Source organism: Trachypithecus francoisi, unplaced genomic scaffold, assembly GCF_009764315.1.
Source record: "Trachypithecus francoisi isolate TF-2019V2 unplaced genomic scaffold, Tfra_2.0 Lachesis_group2, whole genome shotgun sequence".
In the NCBI taxonomy this organism is placed as follows: Eukaryota; Metazoa; Chordata; class Mammalia; order Primates; family Cercopithecidae; genus Trachypithecus; species Trachypithecus francoisi.
Window position 1 is genome coordinate 153,036,349 of NW_022681465.1, and position 5,776 is coordinate 153,042,124.

The following is a 5,776-nucleotide window of genomic DNA, read 5'->3' on the forward strand; positions in this document are numbered from 1 at the left end:
ACAAAGTCAGGATTTGCCTCTGCCCTTCCTTTCTTTCCCAGATTAGAGCAACATCTCAGGGGCACCCCTGCCTTGTCCTGGATCTGTTGCTGAGCCTCCTTTTAACACAAACTGTGGCTTCTACTACCTTCTCTCCTTTAAGCCTGAGTCCCAATGTACAAAGAGGATTAGCTGATTTTCTGACCTTTGAGTCCAGGTGGAGGCATGAAGCACAGAAGTGTGGGGAACAGAACAAGGGAAGCTCCAGACAGTATGTTTCTAAACTGCTCTCAGACAAATGGAGTCATTTTCCCTCCATTCTCACCACTACCTCCAGTTCCTTTGCCTCTGGTCATTTTGTCCCTCCTACTCTAATTTCCACAAGTTAGATCAGACAAGGTTCGTTTTCTCTGTTTCTGCCTCTTGCCTTCAGGCTACTAGAGAAAACTAAAAACTATGTTCGCTAGCTCCAATGTCTGATTTTCAGTTGTGATCAGGCCTTCAATGCTACTTAGTAATCCTTTCCTAAAAATATGGAATGCTTCACAAATTTGCTGTCATCCTTGCTCAGGGACCACGCTAATCTTCTCTGTATCTTTATAATTTTAGAATATGTGCTGGCAAAGGGAGTTATTTTAGTTTTTATTTTTATTTTTGGAGACGGGGTCTCGCTGTGTCGCCAGACTGGAATGCAGTGGTGAGATCTTGGCTCACTGCAACCTTTGCTTCCCAGGCTCAAACGATTCTCCTGCCTCAGCTTCTTGAGTAGCTGGGACTACAGGTGTATGCCACCACACCCAGCTAATTTTTGTATTTTTACTAGAGACGGGGTTTCATTATGTTAGCCAGGATGGTCTCGATCTCCTGACCTCGTGATCTGCTTGCCTCGGCCTCCCAAAGTGTTGGGATTACAGATACAAGCCACTGTGCCTGGCCTTTTTTTTTTTTTTTTTTTTTTAAGAGACAGGGTGTTGCTTTGTTGCTCAAACTGGAATGCAGCGGCACAATCATAGCTCACTGTAGCCTTGAACTCTTGGGCTCAACCAATCCTCTCACCTCAGCCTTCTGAGTAGCTAGGACTACAGTTGTGTGCTACCACACATGTCTATTTAAAATTTTTTTGTTGGCTGTGCATGGTGGCTCACGCCTGTAATCCCAGCACTTTGGGAGGCTGAGGCAGGCGGATCACGAGGTCAGGAGATCGAGATCATCCTGGCTAACATGGTGAAACACGGTCTCTACTAAAAAATATAAAAAAATCAGCCGGGCTTGTTGTCGGGCGCCTGTAGTCCCAGCTACTCGGGAGGCTGAGGCAGGAGAATGGCATGAACCCGGGAGGCGGAGCTTGCAGTGAGCTGAGATCGCGCCACTGCATTCCAGCCTGGGCGACAGAGCAAGAACTCCGTCTCAAAACAAGAAACAAAACAAATAAAATTTTTTTGTAGAGACAGGGCTGGTCTCAGGCTCATGGCCTCAAATGATCCTCCTGCCTTAGACTCCCTAAGTGCTGGGATTACAGGCATGAGCCATCACATCTGGCTGGTAATCCTTATAATAGATTGTCCCGTCTCCAATGTATTTTGTCTTTCTGTTATGATCATTTGAGGTTGTGTCCAGTTTTAGCTGTTGTAAATAAAGTTGCTATGGGTTGGACAGAGTGACTCACACCTGTAATCCCCGCACTTTGAGAGGCTGAAGTGGGAGGATTGCTTGAAGCCAGGTGTTTGAGACCAGTGTGTACACCAAAGCAAGACCCCTACCTATATTTTTATGTTTTTATTTTTTATTTTTTATTGTATTTTTTTTTTGAGACAGAGTCTCACTCTGTCACCCAGCCTGGAGTGTAGTGGTGGGATCTTGGCTCACTGCAAGCTCTGCCTCCCAGGTTCATGCCATTTTCCTGCCTCAGCCTCCCGAGTAGCTGGGACTACAGGTGCCCACCACCATGCCCGGCTAATTTTTTTTGTATTTTTAGTAGAGATAGGGTTTCACCATGTTAGCGAGGATGGTCTCGATCTCCTGACCTCGTGATCCACCCGCCTTGGCCTCCTAAAGTGCTGAGATTACAGGCGTGATCCACCGTGCCCAGCTCCTATCTATATTTTTTAAAAGTTGCTATGGACGTTCTCATGCATGTCTTTTTGTGGACATATGTTTTTAATTTTCTTGGGTAAAATATCTAAGGGTGGATTTGCCAGTCATAGGACAGGTGTATATTTAGTTTTATAAGGAAGTGAGGCTGGATGCAGTGACTCATGCCTGTAATCCCAGCCCTTTGGGAGGCCGAGGTGGGAGGATCACTTGAGGCCAGGAGTTGGATACTTAGAGACTCCATCAAAGTGAGACAACAGAGTAAGACCCCCATCTTTACAAAAAAAAAAGTTTTTTTTCTTAAATTATCTGCACATGGTTGTGTGCACCTGTAGTCCTAGCTACTCGGGAGGTTAAAGTGGGAGAATTGCTTAAGCCCAGGAATTCAAGACAGCAGTAAGTTATGATTGAATCACTACACTCCAGCCCAGGCAACAAAGCAAAACCCTGTCTCAAAAAAAAAAAAAAAAGGATAATAGGCTGGGCATGGTGGCTCATGCCTGTAATCCTAGCACCTGAGGTCAGGAGTTGAAGACCAGCCTGGCTAACATGGTGAAACCCCCTCTCTACTAAAACTACAAAAGAAAAAAAGAAATAGCTGGGCATGGTGGCAGGTATCTGTAATCCCAGCTACTTGGGAGGCTGAGTCAGGAGAATCGCTTGAACCTGGGAGGTGGAGATCGCACCATTGCACTCCAGTCTGGGCAGCAAGAGTGAGACTCCATCTAAAAAAAAATTAAAAAAAAAAACAAAGTCTGGAAGCGGTGGCTCATGGCCTGTAATTCCAGCACTTTGGGGGGCCGAGGCAGGGGGATCAGGAGGTCAGGATTTTGAGACCAGCCTGGCCAACATAATGAAATCCTGTCTCTACTAAAAATACAACAAAAAAATTAGCCGGGTGTGGTGGCAGGTGCCTGTAGTCCCAGCTACTTGGGAGGCTGAGGCAGGAGAATCGTTTGAACCCGGCAGGTGGAGGTTGCAGTGAGCCGAGACTGCGCCACTGTACTCCAGCCTGGGCGACAGAGCGAGATTCTCCGTCTCAAACAAACAAACAAACAAACAAAAGTGACGATGATTTTCCAAATTGGTGTACTGGTTGAGGCTCTTATTAAAGAGGAAGATCCCTGGGCTCTGTGCTGAATTTACTGAATCAGAATATTATCAGAATAAAGGACATAAAGAAGCTCCCATGTAATTTTTCTTTTCTTTTTTTTGACACATGATCTTGCTCTGTTGCCCAGGCTGGAGTGCAATGGTGTGACCACAGTTCACTGCAGCCTCAACTTCCTGGGCTCAAGTGATCCTTCCATCTCAGCTTCCCAGGTAGCTGGGACCACAGGCACATGCCACCATACCCAGCTAAGTTTTTTTAATTAATTTTTTTAAATTTTTTGTAGAGACAGGGTCTCCCTTTGTTGCCCAGGCTGGTCTTGAACTCCTGTATTCAAGCAATCCTCCTGCCTCAGCCTCTCAGTGTTAGGATTACAGGAATGTAAACTGATCACCACTGCGTCCAGCCCCATGTGATTTTAATGTAGGTGGTTTTTTGACTGGCATTTAGAAACCACTGGATGATGGTACCCAAAACCCCTGCATTTATCCCTTTGTGATAGTTTAAGCCCCTGCACCTGGAACTGTTTATTTTTATTTTTTTTTTTTTGAGACGGAGTCTGGCTCTGTAGCCCAGGCTGGAGTGCAGTGGCCGGATCTCAGCTCATTGCAAGCTCCGCCTCCCAGGGTCACGCCATTCTCCTGCCTCCGCCTCCCAAGTAGCTGGGACTACAGGCGCCCGCCTCGTCGCCCGGCTAGTTTTTTGTATTCTTTAGTAGAGACGGGGTTTCACCGTATTAGCCAGGATGGTCTCGATCTCCTGACCTTGTGATCCGCCCGTCTCGGCCTCCCAAAGTGCTGGGATTACAGCCTTGAGCCACCGCGCCCAGCCTGTTTATATTTCTGTAACTGATTTCTGTAACTATTTATCTTTTAACTTTTTGCCCGTTCTGCTTCTGTAAAATTGCTTCAACTAGACTCCCCCTTCCCTATTTAGACTAAGGTATAAAAAGAAATCTAGCCCCTTCTTCGGGGCCGAGAGAATTTTAAGCTCTAGCGTCTCTGGGTCGCCAGCAATAACGACTTCCTGAATTAGTCTCAGAGTGTGGCATTTCTCTGTAACTTGCTCGGTTACAACAAGATCACTTGAGGTCAGGAGATCGAGACCAGCCTGGCCAACATGGTGAAACCCCGTCTCTTACTAAAAATACAAAAATTAGGCTGGGCGCGGTGGCTCAAGCCTGTAATCCCAGCACTTTGGGAGGCCGAGACGGGCGGATCACGAGGTCAGGAGATCGAGACCATCCTGGCTAACATGGTGAAACCTCGTCTCTACTAAAAAATACAAAAACTAGACGGGCGAGGTGGCGGGCGCCTGTAGTCCCAGCTACTTGGGAGGCTGAGGCAGGAGAATGGCATAAACCCGGGAGGCAGAGCTTGCAGTGAGCTGAGATCCGGCCACTGCACTCCAGCCTGGGCGACAGAGCAAGACTCCGTCTCAAAAAAAAAAAAAAAAAACAATTAGCTGAGTGTCGTGGTGCACGCCTGTAATCCCAGCTACTTGGGAGCCCGAGGCATGATAATCGCTTGAACTTGGGAGGTAGAGGTTGCAGTGAGTCAAGATCATGCCAATGTACTCCAGCCTGGGCAACAGAGGGAGACTCCATCTCAAAAAAAGAAAGAAAAAAAAAGGAAGCTTTCTCCCTGAACATATTTATTGTTTTAGGGAGGAAAATCCTTTTTAGAATCTTCCAGAAAACTTCCTCCCAAGTTTCATTATCCAGAACTGGGTCACATGTCCACCCCTAGGTTTAAAGGAGGCTGGGGGAGGGGTGTTGGCAAAGTATCTAGCAGTTTTGAGGCCTTACAATGTGAGGCAGTCCCTGCCAGTAAGTATTGGGAACAGGCCCCCAAACCGGCCATAAACAAAATCTCTCCAGCACTGTGACATGCTTGCGATGGCCATGATGCCCACACTGGAAGGTTGTCGGTTTACTGGAATGAGGGCAAGGAACACCTGGCCCACCCAGGACGGCATTAGCGATCTGTGCTTTAAGGACATGTTCCTGCTGCAGTTAACTAGCCAGAGCCCATCCCTTTATTTCGGCCCATCCCTTTGTTTCCCGGCAAGGAATACTTTTAGTTAATCTACAATCTATAAAAACAATACTTATCACTGGATTGCTGACAATATGTGGGTAAATCTCTGTTGGAGGCTCTCAGCTCTGAAGGCTGTGAAACTCCGATTTCCCACTCCACACGCTATATTTCTTTTCTCTTTTTTTTGAGTCTGGCTCTGTGCCCAGGCTGGAGTGCAATGGCCGATCTTGACTCACTGCAAGCTCCGCCTCCTGGGTTCACACCATTCTCCCGCCTCAGCTCCCTGAGTAGCTGGGACTACAGGTGCCCGCCACCACACCCGGCTAATTTTTGCATTTTTAGTAGAGATGGGGTTTCACAGTGTTAACGAGGATGGTCTCGATCTCCTGACCTCTTGATCCACCACCCCTTGGCCTCCCAAAGTTTTGGGATTACAGGCGTGAGCCACCACGCCTGGCTCCACACATTGTATTTCTATGTGTGTATGTGTCTTTAATTCCTTTAGCGCCGGTGGGTTAGGGTCTCCACAACCAAGCTGGTCTCAGAAAGTAAGGAA

The 5,776-nt window shown here is 47.2% G+C and overlaps 1 pseudogene; it reads right to left on the reverse strand.

Moving 5' to 3' along the window:
• Positions 1-506: 506 nt before the first annotated feature.
• LOC117066184 lies at positions 507-603 on the reverse strand (annotated as a pseudogene).
• Between the last annotated feature and the right edge of the window lie 5,173 nt (positions 604-5,776).